We start from the raw sequence: 20015 nt of genomic DNA on the forward strand, positions 1-20015 counted from the left end.
ACACTACTTGTCAGCCATGGGAGCAAAGCCAGTCAGATTCCCACCCCACCCCACCTCTACTGGGACCCATAAAATTTCAGGGGCTTTGACCTTGGGGTGGCCTTTGGGATGTCCCTCTGGGCTGCTAGGATTGGATTTATGTGAAGTATCTCACCACCTTCAGACTGTGGGCCCCACCTGGAAGACTGGAAAAACCTCGAAAAGAAGCCTCTTGGACAAGTGAGGGTCTCTCTCTCTCTCCCCCCAGGAGGCCAGCTAAACCTCTCCATTCTGGCCGTGTACCCCCCAAGGCTGGAGAATGTGCCCCCTCTCTGCCTCCAGCTCCCTTCTCTTGGGTACCCAGCCAAGGCCAGGCCACAGGGAGACCAAATTAGGATTTGTGGGCTGAACCCTCCCTCTGATGCCTGAGGAGTCCCTGCCCCCTCACTGGACAACACTTGTCCATTTGTCCAGGGCACAAACAACTTCCCACAAAGCTAGTGGTCTGGGTGCTAAGGCCCAGGCTCCCTATGCTCTCTCCAGCCCCACTCACACCTCTGCCTCCCCCACCTGTGCCCCCAACCCTTCAGAGCGGTCCTCCAGCCTTCCCCTCCCCCCACCATGCTGCTATTCTGAGCTGCTCATAAATTGCCAAGTTTGACTCATTTTTCTTCATAAATCCAGAGCTTCCAGCCTCCTGTTTGACTTGTGTTCCTGAATTATCCATGAAATTCTCAATGGCTCATTCAATAGCCAAGCAGAGGTCCCCCTGAGCCTCTACGAAAAGCCACCAGAGGCTGAGACGAGTGATGGTGGGGTAACCAAAGACAGGGGGTGTCCAGGCTCTGGAGAGGGGGCAAACTTCAGCGACATGGCAGGAAACTTAAAGAGTGACGGGAAGCAACTGGCCAGATCTGGAGAAGCCATTCTGCCACCACCAAAGGAAGTGGAATCGGACAGGGAAACGGACTTAGCTGAGGTCACGCAGCCTGTTCTTGGAATAACGATAAGCCCTTTGGCATTTCTTTGAATCCAGGATCATCAATCCAGAGAACATTAAGACCAGAAGGAAACTACAGATTCACCTCATTTTTCTTTTAGCATTTGTGTGTGTGTGTGTTAAAATATACATAACGGGGGGCTTCCCTGGTGTCGCAGTGGTTGAGAATCTGACTGCCAATGCAGGGGACACGGGTTCGAGCCCTGGTCTGGGAAGATCCCACATGCCGCGGAGCAACTAGGCCCGTGAGCCACAACTACTGAGCCTGCGCGTCTGGAGCCTGTGCTCCGCAACAAGAGAGGTCGCGATAGTGAGAGGCCCACGCACCGCGATGAAGAGTGGCCCCCGCTTGCCGCAACTAGAGAAAGCCCTCGTACAGAAACGAAGACCCAACACAGCCAAAAATTAATTAATTAATTAATTTTAAAAAATAAATAAAATATACATAACATACATTGGCATTACTGTACAACTATCACCACCATCTATCTCCAAAGCTTCACCCGATTTTACAGACTGAAAACCCAAGAGCAGAAAGACCAGAGGACCAGCTCAGGGCTACATAGCACGTCTGTAGCAGAGGCCGGGTTAGCATTTGTCCAACAAAGTGTCGCCCAGAGGCAGACACACCTGTGGGGACAGAGGCTGGGTACGTGCTGCAGAAGAGAAAGGGCTGCTCCACAGCTCTTCCCCACCCCGCAGGGCCCTCACCTGACAGGCAGCCCCTCCTCCCGTGCACCTGCTCATCCCCTTCCTCCATGAACTTGAGAAATGGCCCCAGCTGCATCTGAGCCAGCAAACACAGCCGGGGTCTCAGCCCCTGGTGGGATTATGGAAGCCAGCCATCCCCGGCTGAGAGCTTAAACACATCTACATAATCAGCTCCCCTCGACCCTGCTGCTCCCACCATTTCTCATGAAACCTCACTGAGGCTCTGATTCTTTTTTTTTTTCTTTAATCAAAAACATGAACCGACACCACCCCTCCTCCCCCAAGTCAGGGGAAGGGTGGTGCTATTTAGACCCAGGACTTTGGTATGACACAGGCTAGATTAGACCTTGGGAGGGGGACAGTGATAAAATACATCTCCCCAGCACACACACACACACACACACACACACACATACACACACACACACACGTGTGAGCATTTAATTACCATGAGAAATTGCTTCCTGACAATAAATGCCACCCCACTCTCTCTCTTCTCCAGCCAGACGGCTTTTGCTGGAATATTTGTCCCCATAATGAGCCCTCAGCTTCTCCCTGAATAATTCATACACAGGTAGGGCTGGGTCTTGTAGGGAGGTTTGGGATGAAGTGGTGGAGTCAGGGAAAGCCCCCAGGGCTGGCCGAGGTGGGGGACTCAGGCCAGTCTACCAGGGGTGGGAAGGGAGAACATCTCTCTGAAAAGATGACATTTAAGCTGACAGCTGAAAGTTTTAAAAACCCAGTCATGAGAAGAGGGGGGAGGGGAGGGCATTCCCAGCAGAGGGAAAAGCATGTGCTAAGGTCCCAAACCTGGGCCACAGGTCTCAGGCCACCTGCACCCCCTTGTCCAAATCTGTCTCTTCTTGGAAGGATTTCCCTCTGCCCTGCTCACCACTGCCTCCTATCCACAAACAGGTAAACAGTGCTTCATAGCTAGCAAGGAGTTACCCCACAATCACCTGTGAGATGGATCAGGAAACGTTCCTTTAGAGATGAGGAAGGTGCAGGTTAGAGGGTCAGAGGACCCTCCTGCCAGAGGACCCTGCATTCCCATTGCCCACCGGGCTCTTTGTGGGAAGTCAGGGTCCCTGAGAGACACTCTCCTGCAGAACAGCCCAGCAAGAAAGGTATAGGCTCTGGAATCATACTCCTTGACTTCACATCCTAGCTCCTTCCCTTACTAGCTGTACCTCTGGGGCAGTTCACTCCACCTGTCCCAGCCTCCCTTTCCTCACTGGTAAAATGAGGTTAGTATTTTTCCCCACTGGATAAAGTTGCTCTGTAGAGTAAACACATGGCACGGTGCCCAGCACATAGCAAGCACTCAAAAATAACATAAATAAGATTAGTACTATTCAGGTTCAGGCACAAGACAAGATTGGGTTTTTAATTTGTCTTAAAAATGAAATGCACACCCTCCAATCTGCACATTCACAGTTTTAATATAAACCAAACACTGTCTCCATCCTATTCCCCTTCCTCCCCACCCTCTGTGAATGGCCGAAACTATTGGCCACTGCCCCATGGGAAGAAAGCCCCAGGTTGCTGTGATGACCCATTAAGATGACATACAGAGTGGCTCTGCACACTGGATGGGGCCACACAAATGGTCTTTGTTGATGAAAATGCTCTTAAAGCACCAACCTCATTATCTGATGCTCCTGGGCCCTAATGGTCCCTCTACCTCTATTTTTCAGTTGTAAGCAAACAGCCATATAGCTGCAACCAAAGTCAGGGACAGACCTTCATGTTGTAATCAAATGAAACTTGCAGCAAAGCTAATCAGCCACACGCGGGAGCTGTGGGTTATGATTATTCTGCTACTTGGAGATAAAAGCTCATTGGTAAGCACCAGCTCAGAGAGGAAGTGCTTCGGTTTCTCTCCTTTGTCAGTTCTTCTGAATCTCTGAATGAGGGTGGCATTAGATTGAATCCGTATCATGGGCACATATGCTGACATTCATGCTCAAGAAATTCCAGACCCCGGATCCATCATCATCCAGGGCTCCCTGCGGCCCCCACCCCACTCAGCACACAGGTTGAGTCTCCTTGGGTCTGCAAGTGGGTCTCTTTCATCCCTCCCTTCATAAGCATGTTTAGAATGTCAGCTCACCCATCAGTCTCAGGGAAGGTGGTACAGAGGACATCGATTCTGAATTAGAATGCCTTGGATTCAAATCTTGGCTCAGGCTCTTTCCTCTGCCGTCGCGCACGCCGAGCCCTCCTCGTTGGTCGCCGTGTCCTTGGCTGGTGTGAAAATGGCCACAAACTTTCTAGTGCACGAGAAGATGTGGTTTGACACGTTCAAATACGATGATGCAGAAAGGAAATTCTACGAGTAGATGAACGGGTCCATGGCTGGCTCCTCACGCCAGGAGAACGGCGCCAGCGTGATCCTCCATGACATCACAAGAGCCAGAGAAAACATCCAGAAGTCCCTGGCCGGAAGCTCAGGCCCTGAGGCCTCCAGTGGGCCCGGTGGAGACCTCAGTGAGCTTGTCATCCGGATTGCCAGCCTGGAAGTAGAGAACCAGAGCCTGCGAGGGGTGGTGCAGGATCTGCAGCAGGCTGTCTCCAAGCTGGAGGCCTGGCTGAGTGCGCTAGAGAAAAGCTCGCCCGACCACCCGGCCACAGCTCCGCAGACCCAGCACGTGTCTCCCGTGCGCCAAGTGGAGCCCCCCCCAAGGAAGGCGGCCACCGTCACAGAGGACGACGAGGACGATGACATTGACCTGTTCGGCAGCGACGAGGAGGAGGACAAGGAGGCTGCCCGGCTGCGGGAGGAGAGGCTGCGGCAGTACGCTAAGAAGGTCAAGAAGCCTGCCCTGGTGGCCAAGTCCTCCATTCTCCTGGACGTCAAGCCTTGGGATGACGAGATGGACATGGCCCAGCTGGAGGCCTGCGTGCGCTCCATCCAGCTGGGTGGGGTGCTCCAAGCTGGTGCCCGTGGGCTACGGCACCCACAAGCTGCAGATCCAGTGTGTGGTGGAGGACGACAAGGTGGGCACGGACCTGCTGGAAGAGGAGATCACCAAGTTCGAGGAGCATGTGCAGAGCGCTGACACTGCTGCTTTCAACAAGATCTGAGCCCTGGCATTGGCCTGAGCGTGTGAAGCCTTGCAGCCAATAAAGACTGAGATTCCAAAAAAACAAAAAAACAAACAAATCTTGGCTCAGCCACTCACTAGCTACATGACCTAGAATGAGTCACTTGTCTTCTCAAGACCTTAGTTTCCCCATCTGTACGTGAGGTCAGTGTAAGGATAAATGAACTAGCATATGCTTTAACAGAGTGGTACATCGTTGGACTTTGGTATCAGATGCTTGGATTCATATCTCAGCTTGGCTACTTGCAGATTGTGTGGCCTTGGGCAAGTCATTTGACCTCTGTGAGCTTCAGTCTCCTCGTCTGTTACATCAGGCTAGAAACAGTATCTATCGCCTAGGGTTGTTATGGGTGAGATAGGGATGTTACATTAAAAAGTGCTAAAAGGAGTGCCTGATACGCGTGGCACACGCATCAAATGTTTGCTGTAGTGGTTGTTAGCACGACTACTGGTCCGGTGCTTGCCTCATCTTAGGCACTCCTCTCAAACATGCAGGCTCCCTGCTCCCACCCGAAGGGACAGCCTGGGAGTCCCGGGTAACAGGAGCCCTGGAGGTCACAGACACACCCACACGGGCAGGAGGTAGTAACACTGATACTGGGTTTCCTCTGGGGTAAGGTGGGGCAGGGAACTCTGGACAGGGAAAAGTCAGGGAGGAAATCAGACAGGTGGGAAGGCCAGGGATCAGGCAGGGCTGGCTCCAGATGTCAAGGCTGGGACTTGACAGAGCTGCTGGACCCAAACATGTGGGCCTTCACCCTTGGCAACTCTAGACCAAGATGCCCAGCAGCCCTGACTTTGAAACGTGCTCCATTCAACTGTGAACGAATAATTTACAGTCTTTGATCTTATATTGCTGAGGAGAAGGCGAGAGAGAAGACCATGAGGGCATTGGGAACCAGAAGATGGGAAAGGAGGAGAGAAAATAACCCCTTGTGGCCTATCTGGACTGTCAAGTCTCCTCAGAGACAATTCCCATAGTCTGGATGCTGGCAGGCCCGCTGATCCTTCCTCACTGGGCGACCAGACAGCAAGAGCCACATGAACAGGTTTGGGCCAGTGCATCAGTAAGCTTAGCAGGAAAGAGAAAGGAAAACTGAATAACCCCATGAGCAGTGAAGGTGTGATGCTTTAGCAGCACGGCCAAATGACTTCCATTTCCCCTGCTTAGATTCCATCTATCTCTCCAGTTGGCAAACCACTCTTCCTTCATCAGAAAACACTGAGAGAGCCCTTTCTTCACCAGCCTGTGGGTGTGAATGGCACTAACAACACCCAAATATCGCTAGCTCCAAGCTCCTAGCAATATCAGATTGGAATATCTGCTAACTTGGGGATTCAATCCTTTGCAAACTCTCTCCCGGCATCTGGGAGCCCCAGGAAGTAGCTCACCCAGGAATAGATCTGCGTTTTCACTCTCTTGATTGCTCCGCAAATTTGCTATGACAAAACCCTCCACTAAATGAGGTGGGGTTTTTTTCTTTTTTAATCTTATTATCACTTTAACCAAGTATTTTGGAGCACCTACTTTGAAGCAGGCACTGTGTTAAGTACTCAGCATTCTCCTGCAGGGTGGGAAGAACTTTCCCTCAATCAGCGTTAGGTTCAGATGCAGGCAGGAGGGGTTCCACAGCAGTGTTGCTTGGTTCCCAAAGGGTTAGGGACTAAATGAAATGACCCTTTCGGTCAACACACACACAGTTTTTTCCCTCTGGGGACACTCAGGCTACCAATGTCACTGGGTTCCAAGAGTTTTTTCTTTTTTTAAACATGTACTTTTTTTTCCTTTGGCCACACTCCGTGGCTTGTGGGATCTTAATTCCCCGACCAGGGATGGAACCCGGGCCCTTGGCAGTGAAAGCAAGGAGTCCTAACCACCGGACCACCAGGGAATTCCCCCAAGGGGTTTGGTGACCAGCCACACACCTGTTCTCAGAACCCCTACCCCTCCAGCCCTCAGGCATGCTACAGCAGCCAGACCTCAAGACCAGACCTCTTCAGCCCTTTGTGATGAATTCTCTCTCAGGGACCCTTCTGTCCCCCAGCATCCTGGCTTCTACTGGCCCTTCCACTGGTCCAACAGACACAACTCTGAATATATAACCCCAATTGTGGACAGAGTTAAAGGTCTGGGTCCCCCCCACCCAACAAAGTCTTATTCTTCCATGCATCAATGTATGCAAACAGATGCTTGCGGTAGGAAGGGTCATTATCACACATGCCAGCTAGATGAGAGCCTCGGCCAGCCTGGAGGCTACTGTCTCCCTCCCTAGTCCTGGCTGGAAGCCCCCAAGGCCTCTCCCAGCACAGCCCCTCATGAGAAAGGGAGGATCTTCGAGCCACTGAAGCCGTAGGTGAACGAAAGGTCCACTTCTCTGACATCACCTCTCCCCGCAGGGCTGGGCCTGCTCCTTTCTGAGCCTGACCGTGTGGGAGCCCGGTGGGGAGGTGCCTGGGATGCAGGTGTCCCCGGCACGGCCACCTTAATCTGGCCCTTCTGGCTGGAACCCAAGGCGAGCAGGAAATGTGTTGGGAGGGTTCTGAAGGGGTGGGAGCGGGTTACAGTGAGCCACAGAGCAGTCCCCTACACACACACACCAGACTTGACAACCTACCCAGGCCTTGGCATGACCTAGAGGTTCCAACTTTCACCTAGACCCTGGTTTCTGTGGCCTTCTGCCTCCTTCTTGAGGCCAAGTCCCATTCTAGACCCCTGTTTTGACATCTGCAACCAAATCCTTGGGCTTGAGACTTTGCCTCAATAGCTAACTAACTGAATAACAAAAGCAGTAATAATGACTAATATTTATTAAGCACTATTTATTAACAGAGTCAAACACAGTTACTTATAATTCATTTAACCTTCACACAACCTTGTGAGGTAAGTACTATTATTAACCCCATTTTATGGATTTATAAGCAAAGGCATGATGAGATCATCCTCAAAGGCTGATGGATGGCCTCATCTAGTAACCCACCCACCTGCTAACAGACCTCACCAAGGCCGACCCCTCACCTGACACTTCTCTGAGACATCATCTAGGCCAGTGTGTGTCAAAGCTGAAGACTGGATCTGCCAGGCCTGTGCTAGATTTCTCCTCTAGATCTTATTTCATTGTCAGAATGACTACGGATGGTGAGCATTACTGCCCCATTTTGTAGATACCAATGCTGAGGCTTGGAGGCTTAAAGGACATGCTTTACCACCCAGCTGGTAAGTGGCAAAACTAGGAAGTGTATGGCAGCCCTTCCTCATGCTTCTTGCCACCCAGCATCCCCACTACACAGACATCCAGCATCCGCAGTTGGCAGGCAGGCACCCCACCCCTTCCACAGCTCTGGTCCTGGGAAGACAAGAGGCAAGCAGGGCCCAGGCAAACGCTGCAGGCATGAGGATCTGGGGAAATTCTCTGGACGGCGGCACCCCTCCCTTCTTCCCTCCCCAGGGAATCTTGGTGAGGAGAGACATGTGGAGATGGAGGCCTCTTGTAAAACTGATTAAGAAGCCCTCCAAGCTCGACGAGCAGGTCCTTTACTTCCCTCAACACTGGGCTCCTGGGCCCCTCTGCCACGTGGGCTGAGTGTATCTCTTCAGCGTCGTGCACCCTCATCCCAGGGCTGCTGCCCCCACCAGAAGTGAGGGGCCGGGTACACCCCTTTAACCCTCACCCTCTGACCCAGCACAGGAGAGCGAGAGCACAGACTGGTCTTGCTTTCCTCCTCTACCCTCACCCTCCTATTTTTGTTTTGTTTAAATAAGCCTCCTTCTGCCAGGCAGAAGGGCCACCTCCCGAGCTCCCTGATCCTGTGGCCAGTCTTGTCAAACCTGGCCTCCCACTGCCTCTTTCGAGAGAAGGGGCCTTCTCTGAACAGCTTGCCCAGCTCTGCGTCCCCCAGCCTGAAATGTGTCCCTCTGCTGGAGTTGGAGCTGTTCTGAGTGTTCGTGGAAAAGTGGAGGAGCTGCCTAAACTCTCTACCTCCAGGCCTTTGTGAATGCTATTTTGTCTTCGGGAGAACTACCACCCACCCTGCCCCCAAGTCTTTCTTGTGCTTTAATGCACAGTACAAATGTGGATGGTTTCACCCATCTGTGAAGCCACCCACAATCACCCCGAGGTTCATTTTCCCCCACTCAGTGCCCTCTGCAACGCACCCCCTTTTACCATCCCCATCACCCTGTGACGTAACCATGGACCCAGGAACCTGAGCTCCTGGGCAGCAGGGCAGGGTCTTACTGGCACGCACAGTGCCAGCACCTAGTAGGAGCTCAGTAAAGGTTGGGTGGCAGAGCGGTTTGCCCTTTCCCTGGGGTGGGAGCCCTCAGGAAGTGTGGTCCTCAAGCCTTTGTAGATCTAGCACAGCAACGGGGACAACAGCAGAATCCTCCTGGAGCCAGGCACTGCGTGGGCACTCAGAGCATCACATTCATAGACTATGAGTAAAGACAGCATTTAACTGGGCACTTACAAGGGTGCTGGGTGCTGCGCTAAGCACTTTACACCCATTATCCTATTTACTCCTCACAACAACTATGTCACATGGATACCGTTAGGCCCATTTTCAGATGGGGAAATGGAAGATCAGAGGGGTTAATTAACCTGGCCAGGGAGACACAGCTGCTCAGTGGCAGAGCCGATACTCAAATCAGGTCTGACTCTGGAGTCGCCTGCTCCCCACCCCCACTGCGCAGTGTTCCCCTTCTTGTTTGGGTTTGAGGCTCCGTGTGAGTCCATGACTAAAAGGACCAGAGGCTTGGCTGGGAGCGACAGTGCCACCCCTGCCCCCTGAGCCGGGACTCAGACTGCCAGGGGACACCATCAAAGGCAAAACATCCTGGTCAATTGTAGAGTCAATTCTCCAGCTCTGTGAGATAAGCCTCACCTGTCAGATGAAAATCTTACCCTGGGCACCCAGCCACCTGCAAATGATAATTCCAGGGAAGCCCAGGCCTCAGAGGCAGCTGAAATCCCTAACCGGGCCCCACAGGCGCACCTCGCCCTGCCTTCCCTCGGCTCCAGCCACCCAAACCCCCGTCCCAATCCTGAACCAGGAGCCTTGAACCTGCCTGCCTGTTGCACCAAACCCGCAGGCATTGATGGCCCTGGGCAACCCAGAGGAAGAGGAGCCATCCTCACTGGCCCAGGACTTGAGGCCTGCGTGGCCGGGGGTCCCAGGCTGGAGGTGAGCTGGAGGGTACTCAGGGCCACACACACACTAAAAAGAGCTTAAGAGTCACTTCTAAAAGGAGGGGATGGTGTGGGATCATGAGAAAGTCACTTCATCTTCTGAGCCTCTGTGTGCTCACCTATAAAACGGGTGGGACTCCCGGCAGGCCTGTCTCAGAGGCTGCTGTGGGGAATTCAAGCAGCACATTTGGGGGAAAGCTTTGCAAGAACCTGAGGGTCATGCAGATGTATGGGACTGTAACAGCTAATAGTGAAAACGGCACACACCCTTAGAGAGGGCTGACGTGGGGCAGGCGCTATTCTAAGTGCCTTAGGCATATTAACTCATTTTATCCCCAGAGCAACCCTCTGAAGCAGGAATGATTATCCCATTTTACAGATGAGAAAAGTGAGACCCAGGGAAGTTAAATAAGTTACCCGAGGACCCCTAGCTAGTGTGTGGCTGTGTGGGCTTGTGAAGCAGGACAGTCTGGCACTAGACTCTGCTCTAACCATGAGACCACACTGCCTCTCTAGAGCTGTGGTTTGAGGGGTAGAAAGGAAGTCAGGGAGTCGGCCTCTCTGAACAAGTTGGCCAGAGGGAGCTGGCCCTGGGTGAGCACTTGCTATGTGTCAAGCACTTTCCTCACCTCTCACCTAATTCAGCAGCCCTGGCAGCAAGGGATGGGGTGGGGGCCGGCATCCTCGGCCCCATCAGCACACCAGGAGACTGAGGGCCAGAAAGCCCAAGGTCTCTTGGTTGGTAGGGACTTGAACAGTGTCTTGAACAGTGTCTTCTCATTTCCCTTCCCTGTTACTTCCAGCCCATACCAGCCTTGTCTTCCTGAGCCCAAAGTCTCTGCCACCCCCTGCATTTCTGGGTGCCGGGGACTGAACACCCTGGGGGATGGGCAGTGAGGTGACCGGAGGCTGGACACAGGCCACGCCCTGCCTTACATACCCTGCCACAGGGCCCCCATCTCTCCCTGCCCACAGCCAGCTTGCCTGACTCCCACCTCCTCTCCCCATCGCCATATCCAAACTGCCTATCCAGGGCACCCATCAGGGTCCTGCAGAGCAGGGTCTAGCATGGCCACAGCCTGGCCCTGGAGAGCTTTGGAATGTAGGTGAGGACCTGCCCCCTGAACCAGCCTGGCCCCCAGTATCCCCAGATGCCCCACCCACATATCCAGCTGTACCCTGGCTACTCTCAGGCCATGATTTTCCCTCCTCTCCCCTCCACAGGAACAGGAAGAAGGAGCCCAGCCCTTCTGCCTCTTCCTCCAGGAGCCCCCACCTCACCCTTAGAGCAGCTAGGCTCCACAGGGCTCTGCAGAGGGTGCGTGGGGTAAGGCTGCCCCCCACAGGCAGTCAGGGGAGGAGGTTGCTTTGCTCAGAAAACCTGAAATCTCTTTGTAAGCAAGGGGGTAGGGCGGGGAGGTGTCAGAATCTCTCGGTGGGATTGTCTCTGGGATCTTGAAACTCACCCCCAAACCCTGAAGCTGGGAGAAATCCATTTAAAGGATATTAGGAGCAGGTTCAGAGTGGGGATGTGGGCAGAGGGGTTCCAAGTCCAGCATATAACCCCTGAGTCAGAGCCCGACCCCCAGCACAGGGTCAGAGGTCATGGGCCACCCCTTATCTCCATCCCTTTCACTGTCCCTACTGCTGACTCTAGGTCTTAAAAGCTCCCATCCTACATGTACCATCCCACAACGCCTAACTGTCTGGAAGTGCTTCCTGGGATCTAACCAGAATCCCTCCTGCTGCAACTGAAGCCCAGGTCCAAATGCTCTGGTCGTGGTTGGTCAGGGTAGGGGAGATGAGTGAGTGGGCACAGCGTCACACCCTCACGGCTGCCTGGAGTGGAGAAGGGGGCATAGCAAGTTTTGGAAGAGAGCCAGTGGTGTGGGGGGGAAATGGAAGATCAGGGGACCCGGGGGAAATCTTCAGACCAAGGGCAGCAAAGCAGAAAGCAGAGCATCTCCTTAAGACAAACGTCTCCACTGCCTTCAGCTCAAAGCTCCATTTGCATAAAGAAATTATCCTCACTGCTCTTTTGCCTAATTGGCAGGGAGCACCTGCCCACGCCAACAGGAACCACCGCTAAGCAGCCCATAATAGCTGGTGTGAGCAGTGGCTAGCCTGTGCCCACCCCGCTGGCCAGGACAGGTCCTTAACGCAGCTGTTTCTTCCTGGCATGGCCTGGTCCCAATCCCAGATCCGCCACTTCCTCTGAGTCACAGTTTCTTCATCTGTTAAGGAGGAGGAATAATTCTTGCCTTATTTGGTGTTTGAAAGGATTTCAATGTGGTATCGCTTCGGAAGGTTTCAATGCAAAGCCGGGGACATGCTCGGTGCTCCACACACATTCAAGAGCAAGTTCCTCTAGGGGTGGCCCGACTGGGTTCCAAACCATCTCAGCCAACTAATCCAATGATTCTTGGGTATATTACTTACCCTCTCTGTGCCTCACACTCCTGATCTGTAAGAGCAGGGATTAACAATACCCACCACAAGGCTGCAATTACACTTAAATAAGGCAGCATGTGTAAGAGCCCCTGGCACATAGTAGGTCTGTGCTGAGTCAGGATTATTGGTTACCAGATGCCATCAACCAATCTTTCACCAGAGCAGGGAACCCTGCCTGACACTTCAGAGGGAATTCTGAAGCCAGCTGAGGGGTTTCCTGATGGTCCCTCCAATTTTGAGTTTCCCTCATCCAAACAGTCACATTTATCATGTTTCAGGGCCCTGGATTCCAGGGTCAGAACCCCTGACCCCCCATCAGGGAAGAAGCAAGATATGCCTGTGGACTGGTGATGGTTACCACTGGATCCCCCAGTGTCATGTGGACAAGTCAGCTCCCTGGCTGCATCTCAGACCCCTCGCACAGTGCTGGGCTCATCCCAAGCTCCAGCTCTGAGACCCCTTGCATCAACTGTACTCTACATCTCTCTGTTTCAGCCCAGGAACCACCAGGAGGACAGGAGGGGCGAGCTTCTGTCTGGCTCTGTTCAGGGGTCTATCCTAGGAATCCCACAGAGCTGGCCTGCTCTTGGGCTAAGGGGATCCTTCTGAGCCCCCAGACCTACAGGAGTCAGATCATGGCTGGGGACCTGACCACTTCCAAGGAGAGAGCCATGGGCACCAACTCAACAGGGCCACTCACAGGTTAGGACAATGAGTCATCAGTGACAAACTTGAGAGAAGACCTCAGGCCTGCTGAGTCCTGGGCCAGGGCACTGCCCCTGCACCGGCCTTTCTCCTGAGACTAGCAATGGCTTCACTGAGCTGGGGAGCCCTGTCTCTATGGAATGTCACTCAGTGCTGGAGTGCACAAGGAGATCTGAGTTCAAATCCTGGCTCTTCTATTTTCTGGTGGGAACAAACCCACTTAAGATCGCTGAGCCTCTGTTTTTTATCTATAAAATGAGGTCATAATTGCTTACTTCCCAGGATGGCTATGAGGATTCAGGGAGATGAGTTCGGTACAGGGATGTAGCAGGTGCCTGGTACACGATGAGAACACAATATGGGGAACCAGTTGCCACGGCCACCCCTCTGTAAACTGCCTTCTTATTGTCACACACACACACATGTGCATATACACCCCACATGCACAAATATGCCCACTCAAACATATATACACACAGCATATACTGCAAATATTAATACTGGATAAAAGGGAAGAAAAGAAAAACCTCAAGCCAACTAACAGGGACTTTGTCCCATCCCTGCACACGTTTGCTTTTAATGGCACTAGATAAGGAGAGACAGGGGAGAAGGAGAAGAGGAGGCAGGAGGACAGGACCTGAGAGGGGGCAGGGATTCACCCAGAAGCTAACAGTAAAAGGGACAGGGGAGAGGCAGTCCTCCTTGCCTCTCCCCCAGCCCCTGCTGGTCACCTAGCAACAAGCATCTCTTCAGAATCCTTCCTAAATTGCTGAGAGTCTTCTGCTCAGCAATGCCCTCCACAACTTCCCCTCACCCTTCCTCCAGGTATGAGTTGCCCTCACCTGTAAATCCACACCTCACATGTCCTCCAGGCCCACCTCCCAGGGCCAGGAGAACTGTAGGAAGGGACATCGATGGCAAGGTGATAAGGGTGGGGCACAAATATCTGGGTGTTCCATGTGGAGGGGAGGGGCAACCAGTCTGAGATGGTCAGGATCAGGGCCCAGGAGGGGGCCCACAGCCCTACCCTGAGAAAGGAGAAAGGACAGGATCCAGAGCCACCTGATATCTCATTTCAGAAGGCACAGCTGTGAAAACCCAGAGCTATTCAATATCCGGGACCAATGTTTGAGGAAAGCCAGAGTGGAACAGGGAAAATAAGTGAGAGGAAGCATTTGAGCTTGTACTGAGCGCCGAGCATTTTACACACACACACACACACACACGTGCACGCAAAGTCTCAATCCAAAAACCGTGCAAGATTAGGACCTCGAACCTCACTTTACCAATAAAGCAGCCGAGGCCTCAAGGAGAGAGGTCCCTTGCCCTTGGTCAGAGAGCAGCAGATGTGCGGCAGCCCTGGGGTCAGAACTCACATCTGTCTGACCTCAAGGCACTGGAATTTCAGGGCTAGTGCCAGGAGTCTGTGAGATAGAACCTGACCAAAGACAGACCTTCACAGAGTGCCCAGCATGCACAGGGCCACTGCCACATGAAAACACCTGCCTGAACCAGGACATAAGTCAGTCAGTGAGCCCTTTCCCTCCCCACTCTCCAGGGGCCATGGCCTCCACTTCCCAGTAGCCCTGGGCTCTGGGCTGCCATGGTGGGTCATCGGCCCCCTCCAAGGGTTTCCCCAAGTCCCAGGGTCTCTAACAGGCAATGGCCATCCACCCCCTGAGACCTCCAAGCCCTCCCAGCAGTCCTGAGCTGCCTCTAAGAGCCCAGGGCTCTTTATTACTGATCCAGCACCATTCTGAGAGGTAGGCTCTGCACACAGCTGGCAGGATGGCTGGTGGCTTCATGGAGAGGCGGTGATAAAAACAGAAGTATTAGCTGAATGTCTGCCCCTCACCAAGGCAGCCAGCACCCTCAGGATGGGTACTGGGCATGGGGTGGGCTGGCAGCAGGGAGACTCCTGCCCAGGACCTGGGGTGTGGGGTGTGTGCCCACTCTCCCCCATCTGCAGCCCTTACAGCTCTCCCTGCATTCATCCTTCTGTCCACTGCTTTGCAGCCCCCTGAACACGCCACCCTCTCTCCCACCTTCATGCCATCCCTATCTCACCCTGTTATCCCCTTCCCCATCAGCTCCTCCTTTGTTCCTGTAATTCAGCGGCTCTCACTGTTGGCTGCAAATTAGAATCACCAGGGGAGATTCTGATTCAATAGGTCTGGATAGGGTCTGGGCATCAGCATTTTTTAAAAGCTTGCCAGGGGATTCTACTGTGCCAACCTGAGGAACTGCTACTTTTTATCAGACCTCAGCTCAGAAGTCAACTCTTCTGGGAAGCTTTCCCTAACCATCCCTCCACCCCCAGCCTGGGCTGGATGCCCCGCCTCTGAGCTCCCAGGGCCCCTGATACCTCCAACTATCAACAGCCTTATCACGTAACACTATAATTGACTTTATTACAAGCCTGTCTTGCAAAGACTGCAATCAACTCCAGGGCCAGGACTAGGTCTTGTTCATTGTTACATCCCCAGCACAGGGCCTGCTATGAAGAAGAGGCTTCAGAAATGTTTGATGGATGGATGGATAGATGGATGGATGGATAGATGGATGGATAGATGGATGGATAGATGGATGGATGGATGAACAAACACAGGTGCTAATGCTCTGCTCACCAGTGTCTCTTCCCCTTCTTGCTCAGACAAGCCTCCCGGATTGCTAAGCTGCCTGAAGTCCCCTTTGCTTAATCATTGCATTCCAGCTGCCCATCCATTGCCTACACAGGGTTACATGCCTGGGGTGCCCACCACACCAACCTGGTTAAACCTCTCAGATCATTCTGACTGCTCCACAAATCTCTCCTGCTCCAGGAAGTCCCCATGGTTAACCAGGTGGACCCCCAACGTTAACCAGGTGGACCCCCAACAATCCTCCTTGATTTAGAATACCCTGGTTACTTTCCCACCACTTTCCCCCACACCTGGTCTTGGAGGGTCCGTGCTGGACTGACCTCACAGGTGACAGTCAGCAACAAGTCCAGGACTAGAGTCAAGAGACCTGAGTTCGTGCCACCAACTTCCTGCATGACCCTGGGCCATTTAACCTCTCTGGGTCTCAGGTTTCCCATCTACACAATGAGGGAAATAATAGTACTCTCCTCATAGAGTTGCTGTGAGGATTAATGAGTTAACATATCTAAGGCCTTAGAGTAGGACCAGGCACAAAGTGCTATTATCAAAGTGTTTGTTAACTATTCTTATCTACCAACTGAGAGAACATTAACCACTAGACTTGAGGCCTTTCCAGCCTGATGCATTATTTTACTACATCATCTGCCCAAGCCCCAACCTGTGGACAAGACCACCAACGAGGGACGGCGACAGGCCTGGATTTATGCCAGTTGGCCCCTGGCTGAGGTCTGGTGATGCTTCTGTAAACGCAGTGGAGGTGTGCCCAGGCTGCCACCCAGCCACTACCAGACTAGAGGATGGCCCACACAATAGATCTCAGCCCCAGAGTCCAGACCCACTTCGCCAGGATCGGGGAAGAGCCTTTTTCAAAACATCATGGCCATCACAGCCCCTCGGTTGTTTTTCCTGCTCACTTTTCAGCCTCCATTTCCCACTCACTGAGGCCCAGTTAGATTCCCTCCGCACCTTCTGCCCTCCCCTTAAATAGACGGAGCATCAAAGCGCGAAAAGCACTGAAATTACCAAACGCAATTTCTCTCCAGAGATGACAAATCTGCTGCAGTTTGTATTTCCAAACAGGAGCTGCAGCTCCTGAGCAGCTCCAAGGCAGGTTCCCTGCCCCCACTGACCAACTCCTCATAGGCACGGCGCCCCCTCTCCCTCCACCCCTGCAGAGGAGGGGCACCCTGCATCTTCACTCTAGGGATAAGGATGCTGCAGGGGGGAAGGGTCAGAGCAAGGGCAGAAGGCAGAGGAGGGAAGCAGGCGACAGGTCCCTCGAGGTTCACTCAGCCACACCTGTCCCGCCAAGGCCAGACAGAACACCCAACAATGATCCCTGAGATGGGCCTGCTTGTTAAAGCTCTGCCTCCAATAAACAATGACAGCAATAACAGAGCCCACCATGCACTGACAGCTGGACCACCCACTTCACTTACAAAATCTCATTTACTTCCCCCACCCCCACCCCGAGAGTTGAGTGGTCTCCTTCTTTCCCATTTTACAGGCAAGGACTTTGTGGGTTGGCCCAAAGCCATGCAGTTAGTAGGATATGATGTTGGACCTCTCACCTCCCTGACTCCAAAGCTGGCATTCTTCCCAACCACCATCCCGTGACCTTGGACACCTCTTTCAACTTAGTTTTTCTCTTCTGCAAATTAGTTTGAACCAATGTTTCTTAAAATACTTTTTAAAATTATGTCCTTGTTTAAGCAACATCAAAATCTCATACCCTTTCTGTGATCTCTATTATGAAAAACATAGAGGGTTTTTTGGTTTGTTTTCCAAAACAAAATTCTGTTTTCCAAAGAAAAGATCCATTTTCAAAGATCATAACCCTGCATTTGCTTTTTCATGTGTTAACTCCTCCCTGCTCCCAGGAGATTCCGATGTGCCCCTGCGGGAAGACCGGGGCCTCCATGGCTCACCCACTGCACTGGGTTGGGGAGCTCTGGGCTCAGTCTCTTGGGTGCTACCATTGCTCACACCCGAAGAGAGGCAGTGGAGCCTTAGGGGTGCCCCTCTGCAGGGGGACTCCAGGCAAGTCACTTCTCTCCAAACCTGTCTGTAACATGGGAAGAACAATACTAGTTCCTAGTGGTGGTGTGAGGATTAAATGAGTAAATTCCTGTAACACACCCAGAAGAGGGCCTGGCCCTCAGCACTCAGTTAAGTGTTAACTATGTTACATTCTAGGGATGTTTAATCAGAGTCATCACTTGCCTGCCCCCAGGAAAATTCCTGTAGCAAGTGCCTGTGCCTTCACTAGGTCCTGGAGGTCATTTTGGGGACATGTTACATTACTGCAGCCTCTCAATTGTCAGAATGACCCAGGATTATTGTGGATCCTATGATCTGTGAGAATCCAAACAAATCACAACCTCTGATTGGTTTGGGTCCAACTCAAACAAATTCAAACAAATCACAGCCTCTGATTTGTTTGGGTGTGATTTCAAATATGAAGGACCTCTGTTTTTTTGTATTTGAGGAACTAGCCATCTGGGAAATTTTTTAAGTTAGATCTTTACCTCACTCCACACACCAAAATAAATTCCAGATGGATCTCAGATCTCAGATTTAAACATAAACAATGAAAACATAAATGTACTAAAAAAAAAAAAAAAAAAGAATCTTAAAGTGGGCAAAACACTTTTATAAGTGGGACACAAAACCCAGAAACCATAAAAGAAAAGATGAATAAATTCAACTACATAAAATTGCTTATTTTACATGAAAAAAATTATAAACAAAATTAAAAGACAAATGATAAGGTCAAGGAAAATACACTTTAAAACGTATTTCAGAAAAAGGATTAATTTCTTAAAGAACTGGAAATGAATGAGAAAATACCAAAGATCTAGTTTAAAAAATGGGTAAAGAACATGATGAGACAATTCACAGAAAAGGACAAAAATAGCTCTCAGACATATGATAAGATCCTCAACTTCATTAACAAGAAAACACACAAAATCTGGAGCAGGATATCTATGGCTTTTCATCTGTCATTTTTTTAAAACTGTCAATTATACTTCAATAAAGCTGGAATTTTTTTTAATTTTAAAGTTTGATAATAGTCTTTTGGAGAAACAGGAACTCTCACTTTGCTGGTGTGAATTGACAAAATGTATATGGAAGGCAATTTGGCAAAATTTGACCCAGCACTTCCATTTCGAGGAATTCACCCTAAAGATTTCTTTCCACGTATGCAAAATGACTTATGTATAAGGGTATCATTGTATAATAAATCCACACCAGTGGGGATAAATAACCAAATGTGGGACCTTGGGCAAAGTTACTTAACCTCTCTGGGCCTTAGTTTCCTCATCGTAAAATGGGGATAATAACGGAAGTTGCCTCAGAGATTGTCGTCAAATATGTACATAAAGCCCCTCGAAGAATCGCCTGGGGTGTAGTAAGTGCTCAGCAAATATTACCATTCATATCATTATTATAATTAATGTTGTCACCAGTGGAACCCAACGTAGAGACTGGCTCTGATGGTAGGAGTGAGGAGTTTGGGAGCCACCCATCATCTTCCTTTAAGGAGGAATCTCAGGGAGGCAAAGTGAGATTGCAACTGTGGCTGAGTAAGTAGAAACCCAGTCTTTGTATTATGGCCTTTGTATTACAGCAGCCTGGTCAGCAACATAAACAGGAAAAATGGCCTTCCTAGAAGCAAACCTTGACAATGCCCATCCCTGCTCTCGTCCTGGAAGAAAGCATCTTGGCTAAGCAGACTGAACCATTCCTCCTTTCTTGGAAAACCTACCCCAGTGATGGGTGAAAGACTTGCTTACTTAAGGCCAACTAATAATAACAGTAACAGCTAACATTTTGTGGTGTGTTTTCTAAATGCCACACACAGCTAAGCATTTAACATACAATAATTCATGATTCCTCATAACACTCTATCTGGTAGGTTTTTATTATTCTTCCCATTTTATAGAAAAGGAAACTGAGGCTGCAACTTGGAGAGATTCACACAGCAGGTAAGTGGCAGAGTCCACATTTGGGCCTGGATCTCTGTTGCATCAGCCTTGCCCAGGTGGGCATTTCATTGTATTTCTCTGTATAAACCACAGGGTAGCATCTTGGCTTGTGTGCATCTGCTTCTTCTATGTATCTGTCAGTATGAATCAGCCCCAAAGGCAGGACCTCTCTGAGCCCAAGAACAAAATTGGGGTTTAGAGCGTAGGAGGCATGGGCCAGGTCATGGGACCCATCCAGCCCATGT

At 51.3% G+C, this 20015-nt stretch overlaps 1 protein-coding gene and 1 pseudogene across 2 annotated transcripts in view; one reads left to right on the forward strand and one right to left on the reverse strand.

The window, feature by feature from the left end:
- The window catches only part of CCT6B (chaperonin containing TCP1 subunit 6B), a 189636-nt gene that overhangs the window by 112269 nt on the left and 57352 nt on the right, over positions 1-20015 (reverse strand). The window lies entirely within an intron of this gene.
- Positions 3934-4840, forward strand: LOC133079901 (elongation factor 1-delta-like; annotated as a pseudogene).

Source organism: Eubalaena glacialis, chromosome 19 (assembly GCF_028564815.1).
Source record: "Eubalaena glacialis isolate mEubGla1 chromosome 19, mEubGla1.1.hap2.+ XY, whole genome shotgun sequence".
NCBI lineage: Eukaryota > Metazoa > Chordata > Mammalia > Artiodactyla > Balaenidae > Eubalaena > Eubalaena glacialis.